The sequence below is a fragment of the Salmo trutta genome, unplaced genomic scaffold, assembly GCF_901001165.1.
Source record: "Salmo trutta unplaced genomic scaffold, fSalTru1.1, whole genome shotgun sequence".
NCBI classification, from domain to species: domain Eukaryota; kingdom Metazoa; phylum Chordata; class Actinopteri; order Salmoniformes; family Salmonidae; genus Salmo; species Salmo trutta.
In genome coordinates, this window is record NW_021822339.1 from 1 (window position 1) to 25000 (window position 25000).

The 25000-nt window shown below is 41.5% G+C and overlaps 2 pseudogenes; one reads left to right on the forward strand and one right to left on the reverse strand.

Moving 5' to 3' along the window:
* Positions 1-1345: 1345 nt before the first annotated feature.
* Positions 1346-9513, forward strand: LOC115181878 (N-acetylgalactosamine kinase-like; annotated as a pseudogene).
* A 4501-nt stretch (positions 9514-14014) lies between these two features.
* The window catches only part of LOC115181879 (probable phospholipid-transporting ATPase IM), a 16338-nt pseudogene continuing 5352 nt past the window's right edge, over positions 14015-25000 (reverse strand).

Consider the following 25000-nt stretch of genomic DNA (forward strand, 5'->3'; position numbering starts at 1 on the left):
GCTCATAGTAACGTCCAGAATGGTATCATTACAAATACATGGTTTGATACTACTCCATTCCAGCCATTATTATGAGCCGTCCTCCCCTCACCAGCCTGCTGTGATGTATTGTGTGTGTGTGTGTGATAACTAACCTTCTGGAAGCTGCTGAGAGCTGCTTTGGGGTCATCCTCCTTTAGGGCCTTTGAATTGTAGTACTGATTCTCCAAATCAACATTGGGCTCAGAGTTGCTGTCCTCTGAATATTCCTGAAATCATACAATTCATCATCACTGCAGTTTACAAGACCAACCCCACTATGAGATATTCAGCTAGCTAGCTGATGATATGTGTTGTTTTGGTGATTTGTGATGCAAACAACTGGATCATTTAACGGTGCAAAAGGTTTAGCAAAGATTAGTTAAAACTTGCAATAGTAACTGAACAAATCATTACAGACATAGCTGGCTAACTAGCTAACAGTTAGCTGTCAATGATGGGAGAATCATCAGCAGCTAGTTCAGCTGCTAGCTAGCTAGCTACTAAGTGGAGTGCAACATGGAATGTTTACGCTGATTAGCTAGCTAGCTAAATACGTTGTATATGGTAATCAGCTACAATATCCATATATATTTACTTCTGAGGAGTTTACCAGATCATAATCCTCTTCATCATCGCACATGAAGTCATCTTCCATATCAGACATCTTTACTACGAAGCTAGCTAGATCGATAGCAACCTTGCTAGTGGCAGCAGACAGTTGCAGCTAAGATTACCAGCTTTCTACGTCATCCGCCATCATAACGCCTTGCTGCGCAGCGTGAACGCGAGAGTGAATCGTGATTCCGCTGAACTAGCCCATTTCCTACTCTTCCGTATTGTTACGTTTTCTTCGTTACAATGAATTGTGTTTACAGCTGGTCTAGGAACAGTTACTCAGTTTAACAGAAAGCGTTTGAGGTAGCGGTTTTGGCGGGAAGAGCTGGTCGTAGATCAGCTTTTTAATAATATCCGGGACTCTCCGTGTGACAGTCAGCTGATATATTAGGTGTGTTTCTATATGTTTTCTCAGTACAGTACTCCAGATAGATCTAGTTGCAATTAGATTTGGTGATTTAACAATAGTCTAAAAACAACCGGTAAGAACTAGTATTTGGTTTGAAAAAAAAAAAATGGCAGCACACCCGCCAAAGACAAAGATTCTGATAAGTGAAATAAAAGGTGAGTTATCTTGATAATTTTCGAAATAGTACTGGTAATTACAGTTGCTAAAACTATCCATGCATGTATTAAACATTTTATAGTAGGCTACAGTAAAGACAGTTTTTTTTTACTCCTCAAATCACTCCTTGAATTGGGCAGTGATTTGCATTTTTCCCCGATGTATTGTATTCCTAGGTTGCAAAACCTGAAAGAGGCCTTCGAGAAGAAGTATGGAGAAGCTCCGCTTTTTTATGCACAAGCTCCTGGAAGAGTCAATCTAATAGGTATGTAAACACATTTCGTATCTATATAGCTATGCTATTATAACGCAGAAATCCATAAACAGTATAAAGACAAGTGATGTACAGGGGAAAAAATAGATCAATGTGATCCTTCATAAGGGCTAGCTCTAAATCGTAACCGTAACTCAAACACTGTCTTTCTTAATTCGTTACTGTTAGGAGAACACATTGACTACTGTGGTTATGCTGTACTCCCAATGGCCATTGAGCAGAGTATTCTGGCTGCTGTCACTGTCAATGATTCCAAGAAAATCCACTTGGCCAACACAGATCCTAAATACAAGTAAGATCTGCCGAAGAATCTCCACACCAAGCTTTTTATGCACATGCAATTCACCTATAATCTTCATTTGTAAGGATCTCCCCGAATCTGTCTTGATTTGCTGCCCATCTAGACGAATTGACGACTGTATTGGATTAACTATCAAATGTTATTTCATTAGAGACGGCTCTCTCAAATCATAAAATGGTGTGTGTTTTTATTTTACAGGGACTTCACAGTCTCTTCAGAAGACATTGAGATAGACAAGGACAATCCTCAGTGGTACTATTACTTTCTCTGTGGGGTGAAAGGGATTCAGGTGAGTCACATAGACTCTGGTTATTACTTTAATGTGCTGTATATGTTCTTCTTCCTGTTGTTCTATTCTACTGTTCTTCTTCTTCCTGTTGTTCTATTCTACTGTTCTTCTTCTTCCTGTTGTTCTATTCTACTGTTCTTCTTCTTCCTGTTGTTCTATTCTACTGTTCTTCTTCTTGTTGTTCTATTCTACTGTTCTTCTTCTTGTTCTATTCTACTGTTCTTGTTCTATTCTACTGTTCTTCTTCTTCCTGTTGTTCTATTCTACTGTTCTTCTTCCTGTTGTTCTATTCTACTGTTCTTCTTCTGTTGTTCTATTCTACTGTTCTTCTTCTTGTTCTATTCTACTGTTCTTGTTCTATTCTACTGTTCTTCTTCTTGTTCTATTCTACTGTTCTTCTTCTTGTTATATTCTACTGTTCTTCTTCTTGTTCTATTCTACTGTTCTTTCTTCTTGTTCGATTCTACTGTTCTTCTTCTTACATTTGTTCTATTACTATCTACTGTTCTTCTTCTTCCTGTTGTTCTATTCTACTGTTCTTCTTCTTCCTGTTGTTCTATTCTACTGTTCTTCTTCATTTGTTCTATTCTACTGTTCTTCTTCTTGTTATATTCTACTGTTCTTCTTCATCTTTGTCATATCAACTTTGTCTGTCCTGTCTATCTATCTATCAATGTTGCTACAGTATTAACCATATCAAACATAAACATGAGGCATTGTTCAACATGGTGTTATATCATTATCATCGTCATCATCGTCCTCACCAGGAGCACCTAGGGAAGGTTCCTCTGTCTGGGATGAAGTGTGTTGTGGATGGACCATCCCGGCTAGCTCAGGCCTGCCAGCTCCAGTGCATTGGTCTGCTGTGCTGCGCTCCTCACTATGGAGGCTAACCACAAGTCCCTCAACAAGGTAGGACAGTACATGCATGTATTCAGTCAAAGTCTCGGGTAACCTACTGTAGTTTTAAATTAAAAACAACACTCTGAAATTCCTTACACAAGATTCAGATAATGAATTGCTGATACATGATCAATGTAAAATGTATTTCAATTATTTTTTATGAGTTGTATTTCTGTCAACACTTTTGATGCACCATCCTCCTGAGCTAGAAGGTGGTTAATGTCGTCCCATGTGTCTCAGTTGAGCATGGTGTTTGCATGGTGTTTGCAACGCCAGGGTTGTAGGTTCGATTCCCACTGGGGGGCCAGTACGGAGGAAAAAAAAAGAAAAAAATATGTATTGAATGTATGCATTCACTACTGTAAGTCGCTCTGGATAAGAGCGTCTGTTAAATGACGTAAATGTAAATGAATATGCTGTGAAGTGTGGTAAGCAGAACAGTAGACATAGACTGTTCCCTTTCTGTCTCCAGGTGGCGCTGGCGGAGATTTCAGCCAAGTGTGAGCGCTACATTGGTACGAGGGAGGGGGCATGGACCAGTCCATCTCATTCCTAGCAGAGGAAGGAACTGTAGGCAAACACATACACACACACACATACATACATGCATATACATACACACATACATACATGCATATACATACATGCATACATACACACACACACATACATACACACACACATACATACATGCATATACATACATACACACACATACATACACACACATACATACATACATTACACACACACATACATACATGCATATACATACATACATACATACATACACACACATACATACATGCATATACATACATGCATACATACACACACACATACATACATACATGCATATACATATACATATATACATACATGCATACATACACACACACACACACACACACACACACACACACACACACATACATACACACACACACATACATACATGCATATACATACATGCATACATACATACACACACATACATACACACACACATACATACATGCATATACATACATACACACACACACATACATACACACACCCATACATACATGCATTATACATTACATCGCCTACATACACCCACACAACATACATTACATGCTTTCTTACATTACATACATACACACACATACATACACACACATACATACCACACACTGGCCAGAGGAAGGAATGTAATCCAAAATACACACACACACACACATTCTGTATACCAGGGAGTTTTATACGGTTGTTTATTAGTGGGTGATGCTGCTGCTGTGTTTAATAAGTTAAACAATAGTTTAACGATAGTTTAATGAACTTCTGTATAGTTACGGTCATATTCTGTAGTTCGTTAGTGCTTGTTTATAGTCCTCGATCTGTCTGTTTGTCGTTGTCTCAGGCCAAGCTGATTGAGTTCCAGCCACTGCGGGCGTCTGATGTACGTCTCCTGAGGGAGCAGTGTTCGTTATCTCTAACTGCTGCGTTGAGATGAACAAGGCTGCTACCTCTCACTTCAACATCCGGGTGGTCGAATGTCGGATAGCCACCAAGGTTCATTATATTACTTATTATTATTACAGCGGGTCCCAATTGATATTGGTGTTCTCAACATCGTAGAAATAAATAGAATATGACAAATGCCACTAGAGATGCCTGGTGGAGAACATTCAACAGGTGGTTAGAGATGCCTGGTGGAGAACCATTCAACAGGTGTTAGAGATGCCTGATGGAGAACATTCAACAGGTGTTAGAGATGCCTGGTGGAGAACCATTCAACAGGTGTTAGAGATGCCTGATGGAGAACATTCAACAGGTGTTAGATGCCTGGTGGAGAACATTCAACAGGTGTTAGAGATGCCTGGTGGAGAACATTCAACAGGTGTTAGAGATGCCTGGTGGAGAACATCAACAGTGTTAGTGTAGCCTGGTGGAGGAACATTCAACAGGTGTTAGTGATGCCTGGTGGAGAACATTCAACAGGGTGTTAGAGATGCCTGGTGGAGACATTCAACACGTGTTATGACTTAGCAAGCACTCAAAGGTTTTGTCCTGCTAGTACATGAAAAACAAATTGTAATCAGCTGAAATGAGAAGGGATGTGATAAACCTGGAGTTTTTTACCTCAAAACACAGTGATTTTTTATTTAAAAAATAAATAAAAAATGTTTACCTTTATTTAACTAGGCAAGTCAGTTAAGAACAAATTCTTATTTTCAATGATGCCCTAGGAACAGTGGGTTAACTGCCTTGTTCAGTTGGGCAGAACGACAGATTTTACCTTGTCAGCTCGGGGATTTGATCCAGCAACACACTAACACATAGGCTACCTGCCACCCCAGAATGAATTGAACTGTGTTTCTTAACTCAACTCAGATTCTGGCTAGAGCGAGGGGACCTGGAGTGAGGCCGGCTGCGTGAAGCTGTCTCCTGTATGCTTTAAATAACTCTATGGTCCCCCTCAGATGTTGGCGAAGGCTCGGGGGCTAGAGTGGGGCCGGCTGCTGAAGCTGTCCCAGGTGCAGACAGAGCTGGAGGCCTCTCTGGAGGAGATGCTGCGGCTGGTGGCTGAGGTGCTTGCACCCTGAGCCCTACAGCAGAGAGGAGGTCTGCAAGGCCCTGGGAATCACCACAGAACAGCTCTGTACAGACCCTCCTTAGCCCCAACACACAGCACGGTAAGACACTGGTATCACTACCAGTTATTTTCCAATCGTTTCATTCTGAACAGAACCACAATTTTGTTTTTGTTCCGTCTAACTGTTCTGACCAGCAATATAAAGTTCTGAACCGGTTTGAACCATCAAAAAACGTAGCTGTTTATATCGTTCCTCTCTGTTCCTTTTTTAAAACCTGTGAAATCAACAGTTGTTTACACATTTATCTCATTAAATGACTTCACCAATCAGTGTGGACGGAGCCGACAAGCTAGTTGTTTACACCAATCAGTGCGGACGGAGCCGACAAGCTAGTCGTTTACACCAATCAGTGCGGACGGAGCCGACAAGCTAGTCGTTTACACCAATCAGTGCGGACGGAGCCGACAAGCTAGTCGTTTACACCAATCAGTGCGGACGGAGCCGACAAGCTAGTTGTTTACACCAATCAGTGCGGACGGAGCCGACAAGCTAGTCGTTTAGATGCGTGATCGACAGACAAGTGTAGCCCTGATGACGCAAGATTTATCATTTTAAATTTATTTTATTTCACCTTTATTTAACCAGGTAGGCTAGTTGAGAACAAGTTGTCATTTACAACTGTGACCTGGCCAAGATAAAGCAAAGATGTGTGACAAAAACAACAACACAGTGTTACACATAAACAAACATATAGTCAATAACACAATAGAAAAATCTATGTACAGTGTGTGCAAATGTAGAAGAGTAGGGAGGTAAGGCAATAAATAGGCCATAGAGGCAAAATAATTACAACTTAGCGTTAATACTGGAGTGATAGATGTGCAGATGATGATGATGTGCAAGTAGAGATACTGGGGTGCAAAAGAGCAAGAGGATAACTATTAATATGGGGATGAGGTAGTTGGATGGGCTATTTACAGATGGGCTGTTTACAGGTACAGTGATCGTTAAGCTGCTCTGACAGCTGATGCTTAAAGTTAGAGAGGGAGATATACGACTCCAACTTCAGTGATTTTTTTTGTTGCAATTCTTCCCAATCATTGGCAGCAGATAACTGTAAGAAAGGCGGACAAAGGAAGTGTTGGCTTTGGGGGATGACCAGTGAAATATACCTGCTGGAGTGCGTGCTACGGGTGGGTGTTACTATGGTGACCAGTGAGCGTTACTATGGTGACCAGTGAGCTGAGACTGACATTTTGAGGGAGGGGAGAGAGGGTTGAGGAGGAGGCTTGGCTTGAAGCACTGGGCACCTTGTTATGACATCATTATCTGAATTAAATCCACAGAGTTAGACCTAAAAGGAGCGGCTTCTATGGAGGAACGTTGAATAGCTAGCTAACCAGGCTTGTGTGTGTGTGTGCAGAGCGACAGCAAAATTAAAAGCACATCTTATCTTTTTGTAGTTAATAAATCCAACGTGAAACGTGATAACTAGGCCTATAGGATCCTTAACTACAATTGACAAATTGAATCCATTCTTCTCTAACTAATAAAAAATCTCTCTCCCTATCTTCAGAGGGGGGGAGGGGCTACAGTAGCCTGTGCTTCAGAGGGGGGGAGGAGCTACAGTAGCCTGTGCTTCAGAGGGGGGGAGGAGCTACAGTAGGCTTTCTTCAGAGGGGGGGAGGAGCTACAGTAGCCTGTTCTTCAGAACGGGGGGAGGAGCTACAGTAGCCTGTGCTTCAGAGGGGGGGAGGGGCTACAGTAGCCTGTGCTTCAGAGGGGGGGAGGGGCTACAGTAGCCTGTGCTTCAGAGGGGGGAGGGGCTACAGTAGCCTGTGCTTCAGAGGGGGGGAGGGGCTACAGTGGCCTGTCCTTCAGAGGGGGGAGGGGCTACAGTAGCCTGTCCTTCAGAGGTGGGAGGGGCTACAGCGGCCTGTCCATCAGAGGGGGGAGGAGCAGGTAGCCTAAACAAGCACAGACACAGGTAAAGATTTTCAGCTGACATGCAGACACTGGAATAAGTTCCTGAGTGACAGGGTGAGGGCTTGCATAGGCACTTCGTTGCGTTTTGTTTTGTTGAACCAGAAGGAAATGTCTGGAACATAAAATAACCGGTTAACCAGTTCCCATGCATTTAAAATAACAGTTCTGTTCCGGAAACTGTATAGATCACTTTCGTTCTCTGTTCCATTTCATTCCTTGAAAAAATGTCATTATGTTCCAGTTTTCTGTTCGGTTTCTTGAACTGGTTCCAACCCTTGATCACCACTGTATAACTAGTACCTTATAACTGGTAGACTAGCAGGTCACCACTATAACTAGTACCTTATAACTGGTAGACTAGCAGGTCACCACTGTATAACTAGTACATTATAACTGGTAGGCTAGCAGATCACTACTGTATAACTAGTACATTATAACTGGTAGGCTAGCAGGTCACTACTGTATAACTAGTACATTATAACTGGTAGGCTAGCAGATCACTACTGTATAACTAGTACATTATAACTGGTAGACTAGCAGGTCACTACTGTATAACTAGTACATTATAACTGGTAGGCTAGCAGATCACTACTGTATAACTAGTACATTATAACTGGTAGGCTAGCAGGTCACTACTGTATAACTAGTACATTATAACTGGTAGGCTAGCAGATCACTACTGTATAACTAGTACATTATAACTGGTAGACTAGCAGGTCACTACTGTATAACTAGTACATTATAACTGGTAGGCTAGCAGATCACTACTGTATAACTAGTACATTATAACTGGTAGACTAGCAGGTCACTACTGTATAACTAGTACATTATAACTGGTAGGCTAGCAGATCACTACTGTATAACTAGTACATTATAACTGGTAGGCTAGCAGGTCACTACTGTATAACTAGTACATTATAACTGGTAGACTAGCAGAGAGGAGGTCCTCCTCCACCCTTTTGAAACAAACCAAACTGTGTATGCAGGCTCCGATATGTTATTTTCAAAAAAGTTCATTGTCCACATCTGCCTTTCCTGCTGTCCCTCCTTGAGACCTGTCTCCTCCATATATTTCCATACTGTCTAAAAACCTCTTAAAAGGTAAAGAACAGGTTTGACCTGCTATACCTGTCCTCTCCTCCCAGTGACCCAGTTCAAGCTGTACCAGCGGGCCAGGCATGTGTACGGCGAAGCAGCACGGGTACTGCGGTTCAAGAGCGTGTGTGATGAAGCTCCCTCCGCCCCGAACGGCGTGCAGCGTCTAGGAGACCTGATGAAGCAGAGCCATGCTAGCTGCAGAGACCTGTACGAGTGCAGCTGTCTGGAACTGGACCAGCTGGTGGAGACATGTCTGTACGTTCAGAATCAGCAGAATGCACTCTATTCTCTTTAAGTGAACTATATTGTTGTATTAAGGGTTTAAAACCTTTAAATTTCCAGGTTATTCTCACTGTACTCTCGTTTTACCCAGAAATAAAATCTCGTCGTCATTCGGTGAGATACCATTTATATTTACGTAGTCTGTCCGTGAGAGATTATTTTCATTGAGATAAAATCTCATTCAAACCTGTCCGTTAAAATGCTAGATTTCACTGGCTAATATAATTAGTTGTTTGCGGTGTGTTTGACAAATGGATGGTACAACTGTTGATGACATTGTTAATTGATAGATCCTGATTTAAGGATTAGGTTCCTGTAACAGTGCTTTCTCTGTGTTATTTCCATGTTTCCTCTGGCTAAAGGGAGTCTGGTGCTGTGGGTTCCCGGCTGACCGGAGCAGGCTGGGGAGGCTGTGCTGTCTCCATGGTCCCCACTGACAAGGTGGAGTCTTTCCTAAAGAGCGTCAGAGAGTTGTACTACACGCCAGACCCACGCAGAGCCGAGCTAGAGAACCACAGTCTGTTTGTCACCAAGCCTGGTGGAGGGGCGGCCATTTTCCTTGAAGACTGAAATAAATAAAAAATGTTTCTCTTTACAATTTTGAGGTGAAATGTCTCCCTTCTGGGTTTCACCTTTTCAGTATTTTTATTTTTAAATTTTTTAAATACTGTTATTTTAGTCATGACTCTATGACTAATTCTCATGCCAAATTGACACAGTTGATGATTCTGGAATTTCAAGGGCAATGATAAACAAAGCTAGCCTGGTCCCAGATCTGTTGTCTCCTTCTATAGCCTGGTCCCAGATCTGTTGTCTCCTTCTATAGCCTGGTCCCAGATCTGTTGTCTCCTCCTATAGCCTGGTCCCAGATCTGTTGTCTCCTTCTATAGCCTGGTCCCAGATCTGTTGTCTCCTTCTATAGCCTGGTCCCAGATCTGTTGTCTCCTCCTATAGCCTGGTCCCAGATCTGTAGTCTCCTCCTATAGCCTGGTCCCAGATCTGTTGTCTCCTTCTATAGCCTGATTCCAGATCTGTTCTTCTATAGCCTGGTCCCAGATCTGTTGTCTCCTCCTTCTATAGCCTGGTCCCAGATATGTTATCTCCTTCTATAGCCTGGTCCCAGATCTGTTGTCTCCTTCTATAGCCTGATTCCAGATCTGTTCTCCTTCTATAGCCTGGTCCCAGATCTGTTCTCCTTCTATAGCCTGGTCCTGATCTGTTGTCTCCTCCTTCTATAGCCTGGTCCCAGATCTGTTATCTCCTTCTATAGCCTGGTCCCAGATCTGTTATCTCCTTCTATAGCCTGGTCCCAGATCTGTAGTCTCCTTTATAGCCTGATTCCAGATCTGTTGTCTCCTCCTATAGCCTGGTCCCAGATCTGTTGTCTCCTTCTATAGCCTGGTCCCAGATCTGTTCTCCTTCTATAGCCTGGTCCCAGATCTGTTCTCCTTCTATAGCCTGGTCCCAGATCTGTTCTCCTTCTATAGCCTGATTCCAGATCTGTTGTCTCCTCCTATAGCCTGGTCCCAGATCTGTTGTCTCCTATAGCCTGGTCCCAGATCTGTTGTCTCCTTCTATAGCCTGGTCCCAGATCTGTTGTCTCCTCCTATAGCCTGGTCCCAGATCTGTTGTCTCCTTCTATAGCCTGGTCCCAGATCTGTTGTCTCCTTCTATAGCCTGATTCCAGATCTGTTGTCTCCTTCTATAGCCTGGTCTCAGATCTGTTGTCTCCTTCTATAGCCTGATTCCAGATCTGTTGTCTCCTTCTATAGCCTGGTCTCAGATCTGTTGTCTCCTTCTATAGCCTGATTCCAGATCTGTTTGTCCTCTTGCCAACTTCATTGCTTAATTTTCAAGCCAAACATGACAAGAAGTTGGCATGATCGCACAAAAAGACTGGCACTATTTTATAGGGGCAAAAATGATGACATTTCTAACTAGGACCTCAAGTTATAACTAATGATTCAGATCAACTTCTTTATGAGAAAGGGGACTTTTCTTTATTCTGTGAGTGTAATGATTTCAGTTAGTAAGGGACAGTGCTATATAAAATACAATCATTTCCCACACAGCGCAGTACTACATTCCTTCCATTGCTGTGTTGTATGTTTCGAAGGAATTAAGGAGTAAAGGGATTTTGTTTACTTTTGTCTGGCTGTTCCATTTGCATTATCTCCACAGAAACAGACAACAATATGAACAGCTGTATATTTGTATAAAAAAACACACAGTGTCATTGAAAAACATTATTTCCAAGTTCAAAGAAGCGGACATTAACAAATAAAATTACAGTGTTTCATTTTTGTCGGTAGAAACAAATATAAAATGATACATCCAAGAAGAAATTAATTCTTAGCTTAAAAACAAAAAAATAAACATTTTCTATATGTTAACAAATGTAAATGATTGTATTGAATTTCAGTATTCAAAGCATAAGCCTAAAAACATGTTTCATGTCTGATAGGTTGACAGTGTATTAGAGTGTGTGTGTGACCCAATAGGGAAATTAGACTGTAGAATGCTGACAGCCAGAGTCTTAGCATTGAGCTTCCCTACGGTATGGATTACCCTTCGTTACAGGAAGTTGACAGGAAAGCTCTCTCTTCATACCGTTTTAAAGTCTCAATCTGTGATGCACTTTTCAGCCGAACGGCAGCCCCACCACTGTTTTTGCCATAAAGCTGAGGGATGGCGCTAGAGAAATTAAACCAGTCCTAAATTCATAGATGGAGCTTTACGGTTTAAACAGACCATCAGCATGATATTCTTTAAAAGCAATTGGTACACAACGACCATTGAACAGCTGCCTGTAACTATTGCAGGTTGCACCTTTAAATGTAAATGAAGGATAAAGCCAACATATGACAAAGACCTTGACCAGTTGAGGCTGCTGAGTGGAGAACAGCTCATAATAATGTGCAGAATGAAGCAAATGGAATGGCATCAAACACCTGGAAACCATGTGTTTGATGTATTTGATACCATTCCACCTATTCCGCTCCAGCCATTATCACGAGCCCATCCTCCCCAATAAAGGTGCCACCAACCACCTGTGACTATTGAACGGTTATGTCTATGTTCAGACGTGTGATAAATGCTTTATTCCTTAACAGAAGGAACTGTGAAAGGCACAATTATGCTCTCTCCATTAAAGGTAAAAACATGCATCTAGAACATTCAGAACATTCTTTCAGTCAGCATTCTAAACCTCAGGAACATTCTGAACATTCAGTCAGCATTCTAAACCTCAAGAAAATTCTGAACATTCTTTCAGTCAGCATTCTAAACCTCAAGAACATTCTGAACATTCTTTCAGTCAGCATTCTAAACCTCAGGAACATTCTGAACATTCTTTCAGTCAGCATTCTAAACCTCAGGAACATTCTTTCAGTCAGCATTCTAATTATCACAATGACTTACTGTATGTGCAAAACCAGAAAAAAATTAGAAAAATAACATTTTGCATATTCATAGTCATCGGCAAAATATGATTTGTAACACAGTGTTCTAACAATGATAGAGTTGTGCTTAATGTTTTCCTAAAGCAGCCTGGCATACATACCTGTATTATATCACTGTTTCAGGTGGCTATGATACCAAACTCATACCTGTCCAGCCAAGGCTGCTGAAAAATCAATCTACTCCTACATTTATTAAAAAGGAGATCTCCACCAAAAATCTCAAAACTCCAATGCTTAGGGCCCTATTCAATCCGTATCGTGGAAATTAAGTGTTACAGTGTGATTTCAATTGAAAGGCAATGTTAGCGGAGACTGCATTCACGGTAAACACTGCAGATGACGGTTCAATAGTAAAAATGACCTTCGAATTTATATCTGTAAATGCTCCACTGATTTAGATGGACTAGAGCCTTTAGTGATCTTTCTGAACATGAGTTGATCCCAGAAATGCAAACTGATTGGATATTCCTGTGCTGGTTCTTTTGGAGTCTGCTTGCTGGTACGGTCATATCCTCTGATGATTGAGTTTGACTTACTCTCTGACGTGCTGCTTATCCAGTGCCCACATTATAGTCACTTACCAGACGCTTTTATCCAAAGTGACTCACAGAACTGTCAACGCTGACAGTGACAAACAGGTAACTGCCAAAATAAAGGAAACCCCAACATAAAGTGTATTAACAGGGCGTCGGGGCCACTACGAGCCGTCAGAACAGCTTCAATGCAGCTCGGCATAGATTCTATGAATGCCTAAATCTCTATTGGAGGGATGTGACACCATTCTTCCACAATAATTTTCGATTTGGTGTTTTTTTTTCTTTGATTGTGGTGTAAAATGCTATCTCAGGCGCCGCTCCAGAATCTCCCAAAAGTTGTTCAATTGTGTTGAGATCTGATGACTGAGACGGCCATGTCATATGGTTTACACCGTTTTCATGCTCATCAAACCACACAGTGACCACTCGTTCCCTGTGGATAGGGGACATCCTGGAAGAGACCACTCCCATCAGGGTAGAAATGCTTCACCACAGGTTGATGACTCAGAATGGCTGTGTATTTATTGGAGTTTACCTCGCCCTCCAAGGGGGTTCAGTGGACATAAACCATGGCAGGAAAAGGCACCGCAACAGAGCCGTCAGAACCCTCATTCATCCCCCCTCCTCCTCTCCCCTGTAACTATTCCCCAGGTCGTCGCTGTAAATGAGAACGTGTTCTCAGTCAACTTACCTGGTAAAATAATGGTAAAATAAAAAAATAAAAAATTTACAACAAGTGTTTCCATTATTTTGGCAGTTACCTGTATATGTGGCCGATCGATCCAATATGGGAAATCAAACCCCTCCCCCCCCCACCTGATGTTGACCGCACCATGTTCTAACTCTTACTCACTGAGCCAGGTGTAGATACACAGGTTCATCTTATACTCTAAACAGCTTGTTAGGAATCTAAAAACTAGGCTTAAGGGTCATGTCTGAACTGCCCCATTGGAAGCACCATTAGAGTCCATTACAGTCTGTTGAGTTCTAGTGTTGCCTTCCGAGGTTCCGGATGTTCCGTAGGCCTCAGCAGAGACGCAGGCTACCGGTATTTCCCCCTTCCTCTTCGACATGCCCTCTATCAAACTTCTGCTGTTGCGGACCCTACCAGGGGACGATGGGGGACAGGGATGGGGAGGGGGCAGCGGTGCTGGGGGTGACCTTAATGTTGTTTTTGAAAAATAAAGTAAAGTTACGCACTTAAATTTAGGCTTACACTCTTGTATATAGAACCTTAAAGGTTTCTTCTGCTGTCCCCATGGGGGAAACCTTTTGAAGAACCCTTTTGGGTTCCACGTAGAACCCTTTTCACAGAGGGTTCGACGTGGAACTTAAAAAGTATTCTATCTAGAACCCAAAAGGGATCATCAAAGGGGAACCCTTTTTTTTTTTTTTAATAGAATGAAGAGAGGAGAACTGATGTTTTGGCACTACACGACATACTTTTCTTTTGTATTAGTTTATTTGACAGACCTTCATGTTCTTCCCTGAGGTTATAAGCTCTCCATAGCCCTGTTGGTGGGAGAAGGCGTAGGCTGAGCGCCGAGAGCTGGTCCTCCGAACACGTCTCAGGTTCTGCTCCTTAGGACCCAGCTTTCTGCTGGCCTGCTGCAGGCACCGCACCTGAGGAAGGAGGACAACAACAGAGAGTTATTGTGGATTGTCAGATTCATATAAATAGTTTGTTTAAAACGTTTACATGCTTTGCAAGAAGAACAATTTCCCTAATAATCCTGTTGACATGGACACATCTGAAAATCAGGCTACCTGATAGCACTCTGATAAATACAGAAAATCACCAATCAAAATAAATGCTCTACCACAGCGACCATTTTATTTTAGTGACATTTTTGCGAAGCCTATTTGATTCTGAGTTCGGACATACAAAGTTTGTAATGTGAAAACTCATTATAAGATGCATACTTTCAGTTTTTTCCGAACTCACTTCACTCGCGTATTAAAGAGGGAGGTTGAGCTGACAGGTTCTGGAACATGTTCAGATCAAATACACCGCTGGAACGCTGGTTAAGCTGTTTACATGTCCTAATAATTTGAAAGATTGCTCAGACAACCAGAGACAAACAGATGTTTCAATCAGTGCTTAATCATATGCTTACTTCAATTTTGTCCTAATGCCAATTAAGATAAGCAGACTGTTGCATAACCTGGCTACTGTCGTAATCAATTTAATATTAAATTATTCTAGTGCATGTTTCGGGTGTCAAATGGCTTTGTCTGCTGACTATATGATAGAGAGGAAAGGGGGGATACCTAGTCAGTTGTACAACTGAATACATTCAATTGAAATATGTCTTCCACATTCTCTGAATCAGAGAGGTGTGGGGGGCTGCCTTAATCGACATCCACGTCTTCAGCGCCCGGGGAACAGTGGGTTAACTGCCTTGCTCGGGGGGCAGAACGACAGATTTGTACCTTGTCAGCTCGGAGATTCGATCCAACAAACCTTTCGGTTACCAGGGCAATAAATTGTAATGTCCTTACTGTGAGACGCCTAAGACAGCGCTACAGGGAGACAGGACGGACAGCTGATCGTCCTCGCAGTGGCAGTCCACGTGTAACAACACCTGCAGAGGATCGGTACATCCAAACATCACACCTGCGGGACAGGTACAGGATGGAAACAACAACTGCCCGAGTTACACCAGGAACGCAAAATCCCTCCATCAGTGCTCAGACTGTCCGCAATAGGCTGAGAGAGGCTGGACTGAGGGCTTGTAGGCCTGTTGTAAGGCAGGTCCTCACCAGACATCACCGGCAACAACGTCGCCTATGGGCACAAACCCACCGTCGCTGGACCAGACAGGACTGGCAAAAAGTGCTCTTCACTGACGAGTCGCGGTTTTGTCTCACCAGGGGTGATGGTCGGATTCGCGTTTATCGTCGATGGAACGAGCGTTACACCGAGGCCTGTACTCTGGAGTGATACTTGGAGTTTGACCTTTTGTTCAGGGACACATTATTCCATTTTCTGTTAGTCACATGTCTGTGGAACTTGTTCAGTTTATGTCTCAGTTGTTGAATCTTGTTATGTTCATACAAATATTTACACACGTTTAGTTTGCTGAAATAAATGCAGTTCACAGTGAGAGGACGTTTCTTGTTTTGCTGAGTTTACTTATGTAATTGTGATATTTCTGTTTTTCATTTTCAATAAGTTAGCTAAAATGTAAAAAAAACAAACATGTTTTTACTTTGTCATTATGGGGTATTGAGTGTAGACGGGTGAGAGAAAAAACATGTAATCCATTTTGAATTCAGGCTGTAACACAACAAGATGTGGAATAAGTCAAGGGGTGTGAATACTTCCTGAAGGTATCGTATGTCTCATAGATGTGGAATAAGTCAAGGGGTGTGAATACTTCCTGTATCGTATGTCTCATAGATGTGGAATAAGTCAAGGGGTGTGAATACTTCCTGCATCGTATGTCTCATAGATGTGGAATAAGTCAAGGGGTGTGAATACTTCCTGAAGGTATCGTATGTCTCATAGATGTGGAATAAGTCAAGGGGTGTGAATACTTCCTGAAGGTATCGTATGTCTCATAGATGTGGAATAAGTCAAGGGGTGTGAATACTTCCTGAAGGTATCGTATGTCTCATAGATGTGGAATAAGTCAAGGGGTGTGAATACTTCCTGAAGGTATCGTATGTCTCATAGATGTGGAATAAGTCAAGGGATGTGAATACTTCCTGTATCGTATGTCTCATAGAAATTGAGAAGAAGAAGAACTACTTCAATGATTTTGATTTCTTCTCTTTTCATTGGTTTAGTGTGATGTTTCCTCCTGTTCCTAGTGTTACAGCGTCTGTCAATCAAGTTCCCTTTACCTTGTCCGTCAGAGTGGGGTAAAGGTCTGTCTTCAGAAAGCGGACTGCCAAGCCTGGCATGACACACGCCACCGTGGGTTAGCATTATAACCAGCCACACACTCTTCTGAGTCAGGCAGTTACGGGCTGTGCCTGGAAAAACCACAACAAAATACCCTCTGACTGAAAAAAATGCTCTGCATATTTGTACAATTTCATCTATCATTATTGTACTCAAGACTTAAAACTGAATTACACTAGGTTAATGTATTACACTACGTTACTGAATTACACTAGGTTACTGTAAAGCACTGATGTGAAAACTGCTTTATAAATACATGTGATTGATTGATTCACTTACCAATGAAAGGAAAATGGCTGGGGAACATGCTGAAGAGGCCGTCACTGTGCATAGCGAATAGAATGGCAAAGTAGACAGCCAGGCTACCCCACACAAATACGTGATTCACAGCTGTCCCAATAGTAGGTGTCCAATCCAATCTGTAACCGAACAAAACAACTACATGTTCATATCACATATCAGTAAACAGTGACATGTTCATATCTTGTACATCAGTAAGTTACATTTGAGTTAGTTAGTTAGTTTATAATGCAGTGTTTGAGAATAACCATTCTGTCACTTCCTGACCATAGTAAGATGTTCTTTTCTATGGTAGAGTAGGTCAGGGCGTGACAGGGGGGTGTTTTGTGTTTTTTTCTATGTTTTCTATATCTATGTTTAGTTCTAGTTTTCTATTTCTATGTGGGGTTTTTTGGGGGGTTGATCTCCAATTGGAGGCAGCTGGTCCTCGTTGTCTCTAATTGGAGATCATATTTAAGTAGGGGTTTTTCTTCCTGGGATTTGTGGGTTATTATATTTTGAGTAGTGTTTGTTTCTCTCTGCGTCACGGTTTGTTGTTTTTGTCATATTCAGTTATTTATGTTTTGCAAAAGTTTCACGGATTAAATAAAATGTGGAACTACAACCACGCTGCACTTTGGTCCCCTCTCTACGACAGCCGAGACACATTCACCTGGCCATCTCCCACTAACAGAGCCTGGAGGCATTTTCTTATTTTCTTCTGATTAATCATTATACCTTTGCCATAGCAACCAAGGCACGAGGTATCAAAACAAAAACTTAACACAAACCCAGGAAGGATTGAACAAGAAACCTACCGTAGTCACCTGAACACCTAACATACTGTAGATGTGAGCTGGTTATAGAGCAGAAAATGTAAATAAAGCCATGCCTACAGACATAACAGGCTTGTATTTGTATTTATTATGGATCTCTATTAGTTCCTGCCAAGGCAGCAGCTACTCTTCCTGGGGTTTATTATGGATCCCCATTAGTTTCCTGCCAAGGCAGCAGCTACTCTTCCTGGGGTTTATTATGGATCCCCATTAGTTCCTGCCAGACAGCAGCTACTCTTCCTGGGGTTTATTATGGATCCCCATTAGTTCCTGCCAAGACAGCAGCTACTCTTCCTGGGGTTTATTATGGATCCCCATTAGTTCCTGCCGAGGCAGCAGCTACTCTTCCTGGGGTTTATTATGGATCCCCATTAGTTCCTGCCGAGGCAGCAGTTACTCTTCCTGTGGTTTATTATGTATCCCCATTAGTTCCTGCCGAGGCAGCAGCTACTCTTCCTTGGGTTTATTATGGATCCCCATTAGTTCCTGCCAAGGCAGCATGTCGGTAGTAAAGATTGGAAAAAGTAAGGGGCCTAGACAGCTGCCCTGGGGAATTCCAGATTCTACCTGGATTTTGTTGGAGAGGCTTCCATTAAAGAACACAACACATTTTTTTCCCAAAAGTTTACTAAGAGTTGGTAACGGGCTGATTGGTCGGCTATTTGAGCCAGTTACGGGGGGCTTACTATTCTTAGGTAGGGGAATTACTTTAGCTTCCCTCCAGGCCTGAGGGCACACACTTTCCTGTGGGCTTAAATTGAAGATATGGCAAATAGGAGTGGCAATATCGTCCTCTATTATCCTCTGTAATTTTCCATCCATGTGTCAGACCCCTGTGTCCATTGTTAATAGACAACAATAATCTTTTCACCTCTTTCACACTTACTTTACGGGATTCAAAATTACAATGCTTGCCTTTCATAATTTGGTCAGATATACTTGGATGTCTAGTGTCCGTGTTTGTTGCTGGCATGTCATCCCTAAGTTTGCTAATCTTGCCAATTAAAAAAATCATGAAAGTAGTTGGCAATATCAGTGGGTTTTGTGATGAATGAGCCATCTGACTATGTCTCTTACCTGAACGCTCACCACTATGACCAAGGATGTTGATATGATGACGGCGAAAGCCTGCTGGTCTGAGATGTGTGATCCGTCGTCCCTGACGACGAGGCAGAAGGCTCCGTAGGGGATGAAGAAGAGGAGGAAGGAGGTACCCATCCCCTGCAGCGTACACAGGAAGAACTGTCTTTTATTGAACAGGAGGTTGAGCTGTCCTGGACGGTACAGGCTAGGGTAGCGGTGGCTGTTGGCTTCGTTCACATCCTGGGGATGAAAAGAGTTGTGATGAGAGGTGTGTGTGTTTGTGTACGCTGGACTACATTGTCTGTTTCCCGGATACAGATTAGCTTAAGTCCTGGACTAATAAGCACTTTAATGGACTTTCACCATTGGGTAGGCTTTTTAGTTCAGAACTAGGCTTAACCTGTGTCCTGGTCAGTTTACCGGCTCTAAATGATATTGAGTTGGAGTTGGGTCAGGATAAGGGTAATAATTAAGGTTTAGGTGGGGTAGAGGTAGTTAAAGGTTTAGAGTCCCTAAGGATATTTTGTTAGGACACAGGAAAAATGGGATCTAAAAACATTACATATTCACCTGTATGACTTGGCAGAATCTTGAAAAGAAAAAAAAAAAAACGAAAGAAAGTGAGTAAAGGAAAGTGAAAGATGGCTCGGAGGGTTGCCATTGTATGTAGTTTATACGAGTTCTTACCTGATCGAAAAGCCCCATGGCCAGAACTGGCAGGGATGTGTAGACTATATTGAAGAGAGTGATAAACCACTGGTCATAAACCGTCTAAGAACAGAAGAAGGAATAAAGTGAAGAAAAAAAAAATGTATACAAAATGTTTACAAATATAAAACGTTGATGTGCTTAATGGTGCTCCAATGCAATAGTATTTGTATCTGATTATTGTTTATTTTCAAGAGACTTTGAACAAAGAAAACTACCGTAAGTACATATCGTTCCTACGTTTCCCCAAAAATAAAAAATTAAATAAAAAAATATATATAATAAATAAATATAATATAAAATATATATATAAAATATATATATACAAAAAAAAAATATATATATATATATAAAAAAATATATATATATATAAATATATATAAAAATATAAAAATATATATATATATATATTTAAAAATTATATATATATATATATATAGTCACTTTTAATTACCTGAGCTGAGAAACCACAGAAGAAGCCGAACCAGAAGTGCACCAGGGTGAAGGCAAAGTTCTTGTAGAAGAAGTAGAACAGGAAGTTGCACATGCGGAAATAGGACCAGCGGCCGTGGACCAGCAGGAGACGCTGCAGATAGCGGAACTGGGCAAAGGAGTAGTCGGAGGCTAGCACAGCCTGCATGCCCTCCTGACCTGATATACCTACACCTATATGAGCAGCTGGACAGAAAGAGAGAGAGAGACCCTACATGAAATTATAAAATATACAGACAACAAATTCCAATTGGCTAAACTTAAACTCTTTAACATCATCCTCAGCTCTGGCAATTTCCCCAATATTTGGAACCAAGGACTGATCCCTCCAATCCACAAAAGTGGAGACAAATTAGACCCCAATAACTACCGTGGGATATGCGTAAACAGCAACCTTGGGGAAATCCTCTGCATTATCATTAACAGCAGACTTGTACATTTCCTCAGTGAAAACAATGTACTGAGCAAATGTCATATTGGATTTTTACAAAATTATCGTACGACAGACCACGTATTCACCCTGCACATCCTAATTGACAAACAAACAAATCAGAACAAAGGCAAAGTCTTCTCATGCTTTGCTGACTTCAAAAAAGCATTTTACCTCAATTTGGCATGAGGGTCGGCTATACAAATTGATGGAAAGTGGTGTTGGTGGAAAAGCATACGACATTATAAAATCCAAGTACACAAACAACAAAAATTGGCAAAAACAGAGGGCCGTGGGTTGTGACAGGGATGCAGCTTAAGCCCCACCCTCTTCAACATATATATCAACGAATTGGCGAGGGCACTAGAACAGTCTGCAGCACCCGGCCTCACCCTACTAGAATCTGAAGTCAAATGTCCACTGTTTGCTGATGATCTGGTGCTTCTGTCCTCAACCAAGGAGGGCCTACAGCACCCAGATCTTCTGCACAGATTCTGTCAGACCTGAGCCCTGACAATAAATCTCAGTAAGACAAAGAAAATGGTGTTCCAAAAAAGGTCCAGTTACCAGGACCACAAATACAAATTCCATCTAGACACCGTTGCCCTACAGCACACAAAAACTATATATACCTCGGCCTAAACATCAGCGCCACAGGTAACTTCCACAAAAGCTATGAACGATCTGAGAGACAAGGTAAGAAGGGCCTTCTGTGCCATCAAAGGAACATACAATTCGACATACCAATTAGGATCTGGCTAAAAATACTTGAATCAGTTATAGAACCCATTGCCCTTTATGGTTGTGAGGTCTGGGGTCCGCTCACCATCCAAGAATTCACCAAATGGGACAAACAACCGAATTGAGACTCTGCATGCAGATTTCTGCAAAAATATCCTATGGGTACAATGTAAAACACCAAATAATGCATGCAGAGCAGAATTAGGTCGAAACCCGCTAATTATCAAAATCCAGAAAAGAGCTGTTAAATTCTACAACCACCTAAAAGGAAGCGATTCCCAAGCCTACATAACAAAGCCATCACCTACAGAGAGATGAACCTGGCTTCTTCTAAGCAAGCTGGTCCTGGGGCTCTGTTCACAAACACAAACAGACAGTGCCCCAGGACAACAACACAATTAGACCCAACCAAATCATGAGAAAACCAAAAATAATTACTTGACATATTGAATGCTATTTGGCCCTAAACAGAGAGTACACAGTGGCAGAATACCTGACCACTGTGACTGACCCAAAATTATGAAAGCTTTGACTATGTACAGACTCAGTGAGCATAGCCTTGCTATTGAGAAAGGCCACACAAGGCAGAACAGGCTATGTGCAACACTGCCCACAAAATGAGGTGGAAACTGAGCTGCACTTCCTTCCTCCTGCTGCCAAAGGTATGACCATATTAGAGACACATATTTCTCACAGATTACACAGACCCACAAAGAATTCGAAAAAACAAATCCAATTTTGAATAACTCCCATATCTACTGGGTGAAATACCACAGTGTGCCATCACAGCAGCAAGATTTGTGACCTGTTGCCACAAGAAAAGGGCAACCAGTGAAGAACAAACACCATAGTAAATACAACCCATATTTATGTTTATTTATTTTCCCTTTTGTACTTTAACTATTTGCACAACGTTACAGCACTGTACACAGACATAATAATATGATATATGAAATGTCTCTATTCCTTTGGAAATTTTGTGAGTGTAATATTTACTGTTTACTTTTTATTGTTTATTTCACTTTTGTTTATCCATTTTACTTACTTTGTCAATGTAAACATAGGTTTCCCATGACAATAAAGCCCCTTGAATTGAGATAGAGATACAACACTGCCCCTTTAAGTAAGATATTCGCTTCTTAGCTGACTGGCTTTTCAAGGACGGCTTGAAATGTAGCCAACACGTTTTGTTCTCTTGTAGGGAAGCAGAAACTCCCCATTGCTGTCCTATATTTATCTATAACTGGGCTAATAACTCGCTAACTAGCAAAGAATACCAACAAATGTGTGCGCTCTGAACTGATCTGAAAAGCGCAATTCCCTCGGGGGTGATTGAAAGACCGCTCTTGGGTTACCCCGCCAATAGAATTCTACTCTGTTGCGCTCTGGCTCTGCCTACAACAAAAATCACAGACAAAATCACAATTTGTTTTGGATTGTTGCATTAAAAAGGGGACTGATATAATGTTCATTCAATCACAGAAAAAAAACGTTTATATAGTGCAAACTAATGGGGCGAACTCAGTGAAGTTGAATCTCTTGCGTCTCTACGCCTCATGGTATTTCATTTCGCAGCGTTTGAGAGTTAGAATAGTAGAATGCAGAAGGTGCAATTTCGAAACCAAACTGGGTTGTGCATCAGCAGTCTTCCTTTTGTTATATATCATTTACTGACAGTCACACCATTTTTAGATAGCTGGCTAGACTAAGAAAACTAATTTAGCGATCGCAACTTGTAGAAAATTCATGGCTGAATTACCGATCAGGTACATATTGCATTTGCCCAGGCGCCTTGACTTCCAGGGGGCCTGTATTGATTTTGTTAGTAACGCTCACTCAGATATCATATTACCATGTCAATTGTCATGGAAAAATGTGTAGAATTGCAGGAAATTAGCTTTAAAACTGCAGACATTTCTCCCCCACCCATGGCAAAATGTGTAGAATTACAGGAAATTAGCTTTAAAACTGCAGACATTTCTCCCCACCCCATGGCAAAATGTGTATAATTGCAGGAAATTAGCTGTAAACTGCAACAACAAAAAAACGTATTTGTTTACCTTTGTTCATAAGAGAAAATGTCTGCTAACAGATCCATCTGTACATATTAAATTAAAGTTTGTAATCCTGGTGCTGCGCTGATCTGAGTTTATGTGTAAAGCCTAATCGTATAGTTAATAGGCTATGTGTTTGTCGATGGACTGAGATGAATGAAGCTACAGTAACCAATGTGATAACAGCTGGGGGTCATTTTGGCTTGTTTTTAAATGTTCTCCAAATAGTATTTGAGTTTTTAAATTGTATAGAAATGCAGCAAATTAGTCTCAACTTCCTTAAAATGTATTGGATGGGGGAAAAGACCCCCAATCCCTAACCCCATGAGTTATTGACAAATATTTTTTATTTTTTAATCTGATTTTACGTATCCATTTAAAGCACTGTAAATCCACTTCGCAACCTTTTAGGGCCATCAAAGACATTACCACGATGAACCATGTTAAGTTTGATATTGATCTCTTAAATATAAGAAAACCATTACCAATTCACGTTTTTGACTGTGTAATGCTTAAATAATCATATCAAATCTTCTCAGATTCACTCTAAATTTGGTCTTTAGAATTAAAAATCAGATTTTACGTGTCCATTTAAACTACTGTAAATCCACTCCACAGTGGCCTATCAACTAGAAACTTGTCATCTCTAATATGGATGTCCCTAAGATGAAGCACATTGAATTTGTATTGATATCTCAAATAACAAGGAAACTATTAGCAACTCATTCTTTGCATATTGAACCCTACTGGTCAAAATCCTCTTCTCCTCATGAAACATACATCAGATTCACACCAGATTTTGTATTTAGACTCATGATTGAACATAAAGGAAGATAGTTCCTAAATGATAGAGTGCATGCTTTGTTTTCCAACTGATCTTGTGTCCTTCCTGTCATCCTGTGAACCCCGTTCATTGCTGCTCATATCTGCTGCTGACTGAGCAACACCGTGAGCTGAATATAACGTAACCTATGTATTACTCTTGATCATGCTGACGTCATTGGCTCCGTCTCCTATGGCCAGAGTCACAGCCATCTTGTTTGTCTTGACCAGCTCCACCACCTGGGCCTTCTGCATGGGAGTCACCCTACAGCAGATCACTGTCTTACACAGACAGGCTGTCTCCAGAAAGACCTTCTCCAGCTCAGGCTCCAGGGCATGGGCCTACAGGGGGGTTAATAGGAGAGGAGATAAAGAGATACATTATTATAAGATTTTATTGTCCATTTGGTTAGAATTGAAATGATCTTGTGTCTTTTCTCTGCAACACCGCCAGAGACACAGACACATTAGGCCTATTAAACCCCCATTATCACCACCCTGCGATGTTAAACACCACAGAACTGGTTAACATCCCAGCCCTCTTGCAGAGCAGAGCCAGGATGTGGCAAACAGTGTGGGTTCAGTGTGTACCGAGTACAAGAGTGTGAGACAAGTCAGGTCTAGGAGCAAAGCAGCGGAGGATCTGTCTGCTGATAAATGAATTACCCAGCATTGGAACAATAAAGCTTTTACGAGTCACAGCTCTAGGACTAGGAGCAGTGACGCTGTAATAAT